This window comes from Nerophis lumbriciformis, linkage group LG20, assembly GCF_033978685.3.
Source record: "Nerophis lumbriciformis linkage group LG20, RoL_Nlum_v2.1, whole genome shotgun sequence".
In the NCBI taxonomy this organism is placed as follows: domain Eukaryota; kingdom Metazoa; phylum Chordata; class Actinopteri; order Syngnathiformes; family Syngnathidae; genus Nerophis; species Nerophis lumbriciformis.
In genome coordinates this window covers 41,100,001-41,112,500 of record NC_084567.2, presented here as the reverse complement: position 1 = coordinate 41,112,500, position 12,500 = coordinate 41,100,001, and the positions used below count along the sequence as shown (strand labels likewise).

The following is a 12,500-nucleotide window of genomic DNA, read 5'->3' as shown; positions in this document are numbered from 1 at the left end:
CTTAACAATATTATTATTGGTTTATTAGGTATTAAATTATATTGCATGATCCTGTAACTACTTGGTATCAGATTGATAACCTAAATTTGTGGTATCATCCAAAACTAGTGTAAAGTATCAAAGAAGAGAAGAATAAGTGATTACTACATTTTAACAGAAGTGTAGATAGAACATTTTGAAACAGAAAATAAGCAGATATTAACAGTAAATGAACAAGTGGACTAATAATCCATTTTTTACAGCTTGTCCTTTATAGTTCTGACAAAATAATAGGTGTATAAATGACACAATATGTTACTGCAGACTAATTAGGAGTATTTGTTTGTTTACTTACTACTAAAAGACAAGTTGTCTAGTATGTTCACTATTTTATTTAAGGACTAAATTGCAATAATAAACATATGTTTCATGTACACTAAGATTTTTTATTAAAATAAAGCCAATAATGCCATTTTAAGTGGTCCCCTTTTTTTGTTAAGAAAAGCATCGGGAAAAAGAAAAAAAAAAAAGGGATTACTCCCTATATGTGTGTATATATATATATATATATATATATATATATATATATATATATATATATATATATATATATATATATATATATATATATGTATGTGTGGGGAAAAAAATCACAAGACTATTTCATCTCTACAGGCCTGTTTCATGAGGGGGGGTACCCTCAATCTCCTGATGATTGAGGGTATCCCCCCTCATGAAACAGGCCTGTAGAGATGAAATAGTCTTGTGATTTTTTTTCCCACACATCCATATATTGCGCTCTACTACGGTATCGAGCACTATTTTTTGGATAACCTGATTAAGACATATATATATATATATATATATATATATATATATATATATATATATATATATATATATATATATATATATATATATATATGTGTGTATATATATATATATACATATAAAAAGGGAAAAAAAAGAAATAATAATACATTAATAATAATAATAATCAGAAATAAAATAAAATATAAACAGATACATACATATATATACATATATATATACATATATATATATGTATATATATATATATATATATATATATATATATGTATATATATATGTATGTATCTGTTTATATTTTATTTTATTTTTGTGTATATATATATATATATATATATATATATATATATATATATATATATATATATATATATATATATATATATATATATATATATATATATATGTATATATATATATATGTACGTATCTGTTTATATTTTATTTTATTTCTGATTATTATTATTATTATTAATGTATTATTATTTATTTTTTTCCCCCTTTTTTTTCTGTTTATTTAATCGATGTATTTGTAGATATTACTTTGTTGTTTTTTTGTTGTTTCTTTCTTTTTGGGGGGGTGGGTGGTATGGGTGGGATATAAACAAAAATATTTTGACATTTAGGGCAGACAATAGATGTATGATTTATGTGAATATGATGTAATGGATAGGAATGTCTGATGCTGGATGTCAATAAAAAAATAAAATAAAAAATAAAAAATAAAAGTATTGAAAAGTATCTAAATACATTTTGGTATCGGTACCAAAATATTGGTAATTCTTAGTAGTATTAAAGTAATTGGGACTTGTTTGCAATCATCATCAAATTCAGTTTCTGTGCACACAACTTTTTGTAGGCTTTGGAACACGTTTGCCCAAAGTTTGTCTTTATCTTCAAAGTTATCATACCACCAAACTTTGTTGCTTAATAGTCCCATTCAATCGTGTGGTGTTATTAATAAAATATGTGAGTCCAACTGTTAGAAAACACTCATTTCCCCACCCAAAACATCATTCTCCCCCAGCTCCGTCACGCCTCTATGACATCATCACATCTTGGCTTATTAACACAATTCAACCACAACTTTTTTTTTTTTGAGAAGATGTGAAACAGCTTTAAATCTAAAGGGGAACTTGACGCTTTATGGATTTTCACAATCATTACGAGAGACAAGAAGACAGATGCTTTGTTTTAATTTTTTTATGCATTCTAACTTGTAAATAAAGGTAAGTAAAAGTCTGCTTACAATGGAGTTACTGCAGCGTTTCTCAAAGTGTGGGGCGCGCCCCACTGGTGGGGAATAGAGACATGACAGGTGGGGCGCGAGGAACGGGAGGAAATTTCACTTAAAATGTTTTTTTTTAATTATTGTATTCTTAGATTTTTTTTTTTACTATGCTTTCATTTTCTATACACACTGTAAATCACTTTGTGATACTATTTTTACTGTAGGCTTTAAATTTCTCGGTACGAGCGAAAGTTTGACAGACATAGCAACAGTAACTAATGGGGGCGGGGCTAAGCGGAACAAACTTTCGCGCGGATGGGTAGCAGGCTAATGTGTGGACCAAAATCTACACAAATATATACATTTGTGACTCGCACCTCAAAGGTCGTCGAGCCAGAGCCAGCGCCTGCAGAGAAACAAAAATCTGACGGGCACATACTGTGTCATTCACCGGGAAGTATAAGTTATAACACATTTTTGATTTATTATTGAACTTGATGCAAGTTATAACACTTTTCTTTTATTTATTATTGAACTTGATGCAAGTTATAACACTTTTTTTTATTTATTATTGAACTTGATGCAAGTTATAACACTTTTTTGATTTATTATTGAACTTGATGCAAGTTATAACACTTTTTTTTATTTATTATTGAACTTGATGCAAGTTATTTGATTTATTATTGAACTTGATGCAAGTAATAACACTTTTTTTGATTTATTATTGAACTTGATGCAAATTGTAACACTTTTGTTTTATTTATTATTGAACTTGATGCAAGTTATAACACTTTTTTTGATTTATTATTGAACTTGATGCAAGTTATTTGATTTATTATTGAACTTGATGCAAGTTATAACACTTTTATTTGATTTATTATTGAACTTGATGCAAGTTATAACACTTTTTTTGATTTATTATTGAACTTGATGCAAGTTATAACACTTTTTTGATTTATTATTGAACTTGATGCAAGTTATAACACTTTTATTTGATTTATTATTGAACTTGATGCAAGTTATAACACTTTTTTTGATTTATTATTGAACTTGATGCAAGTTATAACCCTTTTTTGATTTATTATTGAACTTGATGCAAGTTATAACACTTTTTTTGATTTATTATTGAACTTGATGCAAGTTATTTGATTTATTATTGAACTTGATGCAAGTTATAACACTTTTATTTGATTTATTATTGAACTTGATGCAAGTTATAACACTTTTTTTGATTTATTATTGAACTTGATGCAAGTTATAACACTTTTTTGATTTATTATTGAACTTGATGCAAGTTATAACACTTTTATTTGATTTATTATTGAACTTGATGCAAGTTATAACATTTTTTTTGATTTATTATTGAACGTGATGCAAGTTATAACACTTTTTTTGATTTATTATTGAACTTGATGCAAGTTATAACCCTTTTTCGATTTATTATTGAACTTGATGCAAGTTATAACACTTTTTTTGATTTATTATTGAACTTGATGCAAGTTATAACACTTTTGTTTTATTTATTATTGAACTTGATGGAAGTTATTTTATTTATTATTGAACTTGATGCAAGTTATACCACAGCTGCACAGTTATTTTATTTATTATTGAACTTAATGTTATTTTATGTTATTGAGTTTGAATGTATACAACTTGATGTTCAATAAATTTGAAAATGTTAAAGCTTGGCATTAGCGCTCTGTTGGGGCGATGGGGGCAGGTGGGGCTTGAAAACTCCCCCTTGTCCAAAGTGGGGGATGACAAAAAAAGTTTGAGAACCACTGAGTTACTGGAAGGTGCTCTATTCCGCCCATAAATCTCTCTAAATAACCATCCAAAATGTGCCAACAATACTCCATTTACATGTCGTGACCTGAATATAAACCAAGTTATAGTGATATTGTTATTATAAGTGCTGACGCAGGCCAACAACTTTTAACAAGCTTGTTGCTGCTATGTTGACATCATCGGCTGGTGAGCTGCTTCCTCGCCTCAGAGATTGTGACAGTTTATTCTAAATCATAAATAATGCCTCTCACCTTGATAGTAGAAGGATGAGTATATACTCTGACAAGTTAGCCAATTTTGGTATCCAATTTAGACCCGGAAATGGCAAGAAAGACACAAAAAGTTTCAACCTCCCCCCTTTTTTTTTCCTTTGCGAGGATTATAAATCATTCTTAATCTGACCTACTCAGTGGCCTAGTGGTTAGAGTGTCCGCCCTGAGATGGGTAGGTTGTGAGTTCGAACCCCGGCCGAGTCATACCAAAGACTATAAAAAATGGGAGCCATTACCTCCCTGCTTGGCACTCAGCATCAAGGGTTGGAATTGGGGGTTAAATCACCAAAAATGATTCCCCGGCGCGGCCACCGCTGCTGCCCACTGCTCCCCTCACCTCCCAGGGGGTGATCAAGGGGATGGGTCAAATGCCGAGGACAAATTTAAGGCAATATTATAATAATCATCTGGATTTTACTTGGCAAAATTATGACAAAAGTCATAATTTTACTCAAAAAATGTCACTATTTTATAAGAACAACAAAATAAAAGTGAGAATTTTATATGACAAATGGCACCAGTTTGCATTAAAAAGTAACAATTTTACATAAAAGTAACAATTTTACGAGAAAACTATTGCAATATTACAGAAACGGAAATAATATGATAAATTGTTCCCAGTTTTATAAGAAAAAAGTCAAATGCAGAGGACAAATTTAAGGCAATATTATAATCAATTTAAGGCAATATTATAATAATCATCTGGATTTTACTTGGCAAAATTACGACAAAAGTCATAATTTTACTCAAAAAATGTCACTATTTTACAAGAACAACAAAATAAAAGTGAGAATTTTATATGACAAATGGCACCAGTTTGCATTAAAAAGTAACAATTTTACATAAAAGTAACAATTTTACGAGAAAACTATTGCAATATTACAGAAACGGAAAGAATATGATAAATTGTTCCCAGTTTTATAAGAAAAAAGTCTGCACATTGTGAGAAAAAGACTGCTTTTAGTAAATTATTTGTTTTGTTTGTAATTGGGTTTTAATCTTCATTATTTACTTCAAGTTATCAAAGTATGTCTCTATATACATATTTATTTTATTTGTTTCAATTAATTTAGGCCAAAGGGGGCGCATATTTAAATTTCTTACACACACTTGTCATTACATATGTTGGCCAGAGGGGGAGCACTTCAAATTTGTACACACACTTGTTATTTCATATGTTGACCAGAGGGGGAGCACTTTTAAAACCGACACAGTCAATAAAAATAAAATAAAAACTCTGTTTACTAATTTTGATAGATTTCACCACCACGGGTGCAAATGAGACCATGATTTATGTCCTAACTTGTGCACACCTCCTCATATGGAAGGTACTTTTTCCTTTTTGATGTCTCAAGAAGGGTAGAAATACAAGAACACACAAACACACAACTCTTTAAATATGCTAAATAAACTAAACAGCGATCAGACGACATTGTATAGTCCCAAGCAAATTAGCACCGAGCACAATTGTTTGAATAATTTGAGCCCTCACAAAGGAGCTGGACCGGTTTGACCTTTGACCCCACCTCCAATGACCCAGGTCAAACAAAATCCCAGTGGGTCCGTCCTGGCTGCTCAGGTCAATATGGTCAAACATGACGATAGGCGTAAGCTGTCTTGTCGGAATATTGTGATTTGCTTCACTTCAAAAGAGCATGGACATACTTTACCATGTTTACTAGTTTATTACGCAGCTTATTTTTACACTTAATAGTTAAAAAGTCACCTACAGTTAATGAAGGATTGACAATGGCAATGGAATGTTCCATTTTTTAAACATTTTTAACCAATTTCAAAACTTATATGTATGTATGTTTGTGTTTTTATCTATTTTTAATGTGGTCAATTGTGCTGTGTTTTGTATTGTTGTGTTATGTTGAGGGACTGTGGATGGACGTTAGTACCTTTGCTATATGAAAGTATGTAATTGATATGTGGTTTCCACTCATAAAAAAAAAAAATTCCTACACTATGTAAATGTCACACCACAAGTGTCAATATATCAGATTTTGTTCATTAATGTGCATTGTTGTATGTAATTGATGTGTGGTTTCCACTCATAAAAAAAATAGTTTTCCAATACCATATCAATGCCACACCACAAGTGTCAATATGTGAGATTGTGCTCATTAATGTGCCTTGTTATATATAATTGATGTGTGGTTTCCACTCGTAAAAAAAAATAGTTTTCCTATACTGTGTCAATGTCACACCACAAGTGTCGATATGTGAGATTGTGTTCATTAATGTGCATTAATGTATGTAATTGATGTGTGGTTTCCACTCATAAAAAATAGTTTTCCTATACTATGTCAATGTCACACCACAAGTGTCAATATGTGCGATTGTATTCATTAATGGGCATTAATGTATGTAATTGATGTGTGGTTTCCACTCGTAAAAAAAATAGTGTTCCTATACTGTGTCAATCTCACACCACAAGTGTCGATATGTGAGATTGTGCTCATTAATGTGCATTGTTGTATGTAATTGATGTGTGGTTTCCACTCCTAAAAAAATAGTTTTCCTATACTATATCAATGTCACACCACAAGTGTCAATATGTGAGATTGTGCTCATTAATGTGCCTTGTTATATATAATTGATGTGTGGTTTCCAATCGTAAAAAAAATAGTGTTCCTATACTGTGTCAAGGTCACACCACAAGTGTCGATATGTGAGATTGTGTTCATTAATGTGCATTGTTGTATGTAATTGATGTGTGGTTTTCACTCATAAAAAAATAGTTTTCCTATACTATATCAATGTCACACCACAAGTGTCGATATGTGAGATTGTGCTCATTAATGTGCCTTGTTATATATAATTGATGTGTGGTTTCCACTCGTAAAAAAAAATAGTTTTCCTATACTGTGTCAATGTCACACTACAAGTGTCGATATGTGAGATTGTGCTCATTAATGTGCATTGTTGTATGTAATTGATGTGTGGTTTCCACTCCTAAAAAAATAGTTTTCCTATACTATATCAATGTCACACCACAAGTGTCAAAATGTGCGATTGTATTCATTAATGGGCATTAATGTATGTAATTGATGTGTGGTTTCCACTCATAAAAAAATAGTTTTCCTATACTGTGTCAATGTCACACCAGAAGTGTCGATATGTGAGATTGTGTTCATTAATGTGCATTAATGTATGTAATTGATGTGTGGTTTCCACTCATAAAAAAATAGTTTTCCTATACTGTGTCAATGTCACACCACAAGTGTCGATATGTGAGATTGTGCTCATTAATGTGACTTGTTATATATAATTGATGTGTGGTTTCCACTCGTAAAAAAAATAGTTTTCCTATACTGTGTCAATGTCACACCACAAGTGTCGATATGTGAGATTGTGTTCATTAATGTGCATTAATGTATGTAATTGATGTGTGGTTTCCACTCATAAAAAAATAGTTTTCCTATACTGTGTCAATGTCACACCACAAGTGTCAATATGTGAGATTGTGTTCATTAATGTGCATTAATGTATGTAATTGATGTGTGGTTTCCACTCATAAAAAAATAGTTTTCCTATACTGTGTCAATGTCACACCACAAGTGTCGATATGTGAGATTGTGCTCATTAATGTGCATTGTTGTATGTAATTGATGTGTGGTTTCCACTCGTAAAAAAAATAGTTTTCCTATACTGTGTCAATGTCACACCACAAGTGTCGATATGTGAGATTGTGTTCATTAATGTGCATTAATGTATGTAATTGATGTGTGGTTTCCACTCATAAAAAAATAGTTTTCCTATACTGTGTCAATGTCACACCACAAGTGTCGATATGTGAGATTGTGCTCATTAATGTGCATTGTTGTATGTAATTGATGTGTGGTTTCCACTCCTAAAAAAAATAGTTTTCCTATACCATATCAATGCCACACCACAAGTGTCGATATGTGAGATTGTGTTCATTAACGTGCATTGTTGTATGTAATTGATGTGTGGTTTCCACTCCTAAAAAAATAGTTTTTCTATACTATATCAATGTCATACCACAAGTGTCTATATGTGAGATTGTGTTCATTAATGTGCATTAATGTATGTAATTGATGTGTGGTTTCCACTCATAAAAAAATAGTTTTCCTATACTGTGTCAATGTCACACCACAAGTGTCGATATGTGAGATTGTGTTCATTAACGTGCATTGTTGTATGTAATTGATGTGTGGTTTCCACTCCTAAAAAAATAGTTTTCCTATACTATATCAATGTCACACCACAAGTGTCGATATGTGAGATTGTGCTCATTAATGTGCCTTGTTATATATAATTGATGTGTGGTTTCCACTCGTAAAAAAAAATAGTTTTCCTATACTATGTCAATGTCACACCACAAGTGTCAATATGTGAGATTGTGCTCATTAATGTGCCTTGTTATATATAATTGATGTGTGGTTTCCACTCGTAAAAAAAAATAGTTTTCCTATACTGTGTCAATGTCACACCACAAGTGTCGATATGTGAGATTGTGTTCATTAATGTGCATTAATGTATGTAATTGATGTGTGGTTTCCACTCATAAAAAAATAGTTTTCCTATACTGTGTCAATGTCACACCACAAGTGTCGATATGTGAGATTGTGCTCATTAATGTGCATTGTTGTATGTAATTGATGTGTGGTTTCCACTCCTAAAAAAAACAGTTTTCCTATACCATATCAATGCCACACCACAAGTGTCAATATGTGAGATTGTGCTCATTAATGTGCCTTGTTATGTAAAATTTATGTGTGGTTTCCACTCGTAAAAAAAATAGTTTTCCTATACTGTGTCAATGTCACACCACAAGTGTCGATATGTGAGATTGTGTTCATTAATGTGCATTGTTGTATGTAATTGATGTGTGGTTTCCACTCCTAAAAAAAATAGTTTTCCTATACTATATCAATGCCACACCACAAGTGTCAATATGTGAGATTGTGCTCATTAATGTGCTTTGTTATATATAATTGATGTGTGGTTTCCACTCGTAAAAAAAATAGTGTTCCTATACTGTGTCAATGTCACACCACAAGTGTCGATATGTGAGATTGTGTTCATTAATGTGCATTGATGTATGTAATTGATGTGTGGTTTCCACTCATAAAAAAATAGTTTTCCTATATTATGTCAATGTCACGCCACAAGTGTCAATATGTGCGATTGTATTCATTAATGTGCATTAATGTATGTAATTGATGTGTGGTTTCCACTCATAAAAAAATAGTTTTCCTATACTATGTCAATGTCACACCACAAGTGTCAATATGTGAGATTGTGCTCATTAATGTGCCTTGTTATATATAATTGATGTGTGGTTTCCACTCGTAAAAAAAATAGTTTTCCTATACTGTGTCAATGTCACACCACAAGTGTCGATATGTGAGATTGTGTTCATTAATGTGCATTAATGTATGTAATTGATGTGTGGTTTCCACTCATAAAAAAAATAGTTTTCCTATACTGTGTCAATGTCACACCACAAGTGTCAAAATGTGCGATTGCATTCATTAATGGGCAATAATGTATGTAATTGATGTGTGGTTTCCACTCATAAAAAAATAGTTTTCCTATACTATGTCAATGTCACACCACAAGTGTCAATATGTGCGATTGTATTCATTAATGGGCATTAATGTATGTAATTGATGTGTGGTTTCCACTCATAAAAAATAGTTTTCCTATACTACAGTATGTCAATGTCGACATCACTAGTGTCAATATGTGTTATTGCGTTCGGTAATGGACATTGTTGTATATATGTATGTATGTAATTGATGTGTGGTTTCCACTCATAAATATAGTTTTGCATGTCAATGTCTATATCACAATAGTCAATACATATTATTGTGTTCTATAATGTTCATAGTTGTATGTATGTAATGTGTTTTCCTGTACTATGTTAATACTACATGTGTCAAAACTTGTTATTGTGTTCATAAATGTGCTTTGTTGTATGTATGCATGATGTGTGGTTTACACTCATAAAACATCGCTTTCCTGTACTATGCCAACGTCTACACTACAAGTTTCAATACATGTTATTGAGTTCATTAATGCGCATTGTTGTATGTATGTATGTAAATTGTAATGTAAAAAGATTGAGAATGTTGAGGAATGCTCATCAAAGACTTATTTGGAACATCCCACAGGTGAAAAGGCTAATTGGGAACAGGTGGGTGCCATGATTGGGTATAAAAGCAGCTTCCATGAAATGCTCAGTCATTCACAAACAAGGACGGGGCGAGGGTCACCACTTTGTCAACAAATGCTTTAGTAAATTTTTGAACAGTTTAAGAACAACATTTCTCAACCAGCTATTGCAAGGAATTTTAGGGATTTCACCATCTACGCTCCGTAATATCATTAAAAGGTTCAGAGAATCTGGAGAAATCACTGCACGTAAGCAGCTATGCCTGTGACCTTCGATCCCTCAGGCGGTACTGCATCAAAAAGCGACATCAGTGTGTAAAGGATATCACCACATGGGCTCAGGAACACTTCAGAAACCCACTGTCAGTAACTACAGTTGGTCGCTACATCTGTAAGTGCAAGTTAAAACTCTACTATGCAAAGCCAAAGCCATTTATCAACAACACCCAGAAATGCCGCCGGCTTCACTGGGCCCGAGCTCATCTAAGATGGACCGATGCAAAGTGGAAACGTGTTCTGTGGTCTGACGAGTCTACATTTCAAATTGTTTTTGGAAACCGTGGACGTCGACCCAAAGAGGAAAAGAACCATCTGGAAAGTTCAAAAGCCAGCATTTTGTATGTAGGTTTTGTATGTTAAAAAAAAATGACCGTGACCTTCGATCCCTCAGACGGCACTGTATCAAAAACCGACATCAATCTCTAAAGGATATCACCACATGGGCTCAGGAACACTTCAGAAAACCACTGTCACTAAATACAGTTGGTCGCTACATCTGTAAGTGCAAGTTAAAGCTCTACTATGCAAAGCCAAAGCCATTTATCAACAACACCCAGAATGCCGCCGGCTTCTTTGGGCCCGAGATCATCTAAGATGGACTCATGCAAAGTGGAAAAGTGTTCTGTGGTCTGACGAGTCCACATTTCAAATTGTTTTTGGAAATATTCGACATCGTGTCATCCGGACCAAAGGGGAAACGAAACCATCCAGACTGTTATCGACGCAAAGTTCAAAAGCCAGCATGTGTGATGGTATGGGGGTGCATTAGTGCCCAAGACATGGGTAACTTACACATCTGTGAAGGCACCATTAATGCTGAAAGTTACATACAGGTTTTGGAACAACATATGCTGCCATCTAAGCGCCGTCTTTTTCATGGATGCCCCTGCTTATTTCAGCAAGACAATGCCAAGCCACATTCAGCACGTGTTACAACAGCGTGGCTTCGTAAAAAAAAAAAGAGTGCGGGTACTTTCCTGGCCCGCCTGCAGTCCAGACCTGTCTGCCATTGAAAATGTGTGGCGCATTATGAAGCGGACTGTTGAAGGACTGAAGCTCTACATAAAACAAGAATGGGAAAGAATTCCACTTTCAAAGCTTCAACAATTAGTTTCCTCAGTTCCCAATCGTTTATTGAGTGCTGTTAAAAGGAAAGGCCATGTAACACAGTGGTGAACATGCCCTTTCCCAACTACTTTGTTGCGAAAAAAAAAATAAGTTTATGTGTTTGAACATCAAATATGTTGTGTTTGTAGTGCATTCAATTGAATATGGGTTGAAAAGGATTTGCAAATCATTGTAGTCCGTTTATATTTACATCTAACACAATTTCCCAACTCATATGGAAACGGGGTTTGTATATAAAATATGATTTTTTTTTTTTTTTAATTGTTCTATTTTGACAAAAAAAAAATAAGTGACTTTAATTATAAAAGTATACTCTCCATGCCAAAGAGGCCACAGCTGGAGGTAAAGATTATGGAGAAGATGCCAGCACCACAGGGGGTTGTTTATGGACACCTAATGCCTTTGAGATGAAGCAGCCACAACATCCCCCCCCTCTCTCCTTTTTAGCATGCAAACTTCTTTTTAGCACGCAAACAAGCCACATAAGACAGAAATAAAAGAAGAAAACATATTAGAGTTGTATTAAGAGCCAACTGATGTTTTAGTGATCAGCACAGCCTGGGTGGCGCAACAAAGCATCAACCATCGAAACAACGGCGCATCTGCAAATGTTATCAACTTCTTCCAAGCCAATGTCTACGTGGCAGGTAAACACACGCGCCAAATATCAATTCCCGCCATTAGTCAATGCACAGCTGCGTGAATACTCACATTGTTGTTGTTGTTGTTGTTGTTGTTGTTGTTTAGTGGGTTTACTTCACTTCCCGCCGTGGATGTGTGCCGATCCAAAACTTTGATTCGGGACTTGAATTCTTCCGACAAAAGTTGATGTTGTCTGCGAG

At 33.2% G+C, this 12,500-nt stretch overlaps 1 protein-coding gene across 2 annotated transcripts in view; it reads right to left on the bottom strand.

Moving 5' to 3' along the window:
• Positions 1–12,500, bottom strand: part of lpar1 (lysophosphatidic acid receptor 1) — a 207,849-nt gene that overhangs the window by 119,702 nt on the left and 75,647 nt on the right. The window contains exon 1 of one of the 2 annotated variants that reach the window (XM_061980903.2): positions 12,370–12,500. This exon is cut by the window's right edge and continues 152 nt beyond it. The exons of the other annotated variant lie outside the window; for it this stretch is intronic. The gene's annotated coding sequence lies outside the window, so the exon portion shown is untranslated. The remainder of the gene's footprint in view (positions 1–12,369) is intronic. 2 annotated transcript variants of the gene reach the window in all.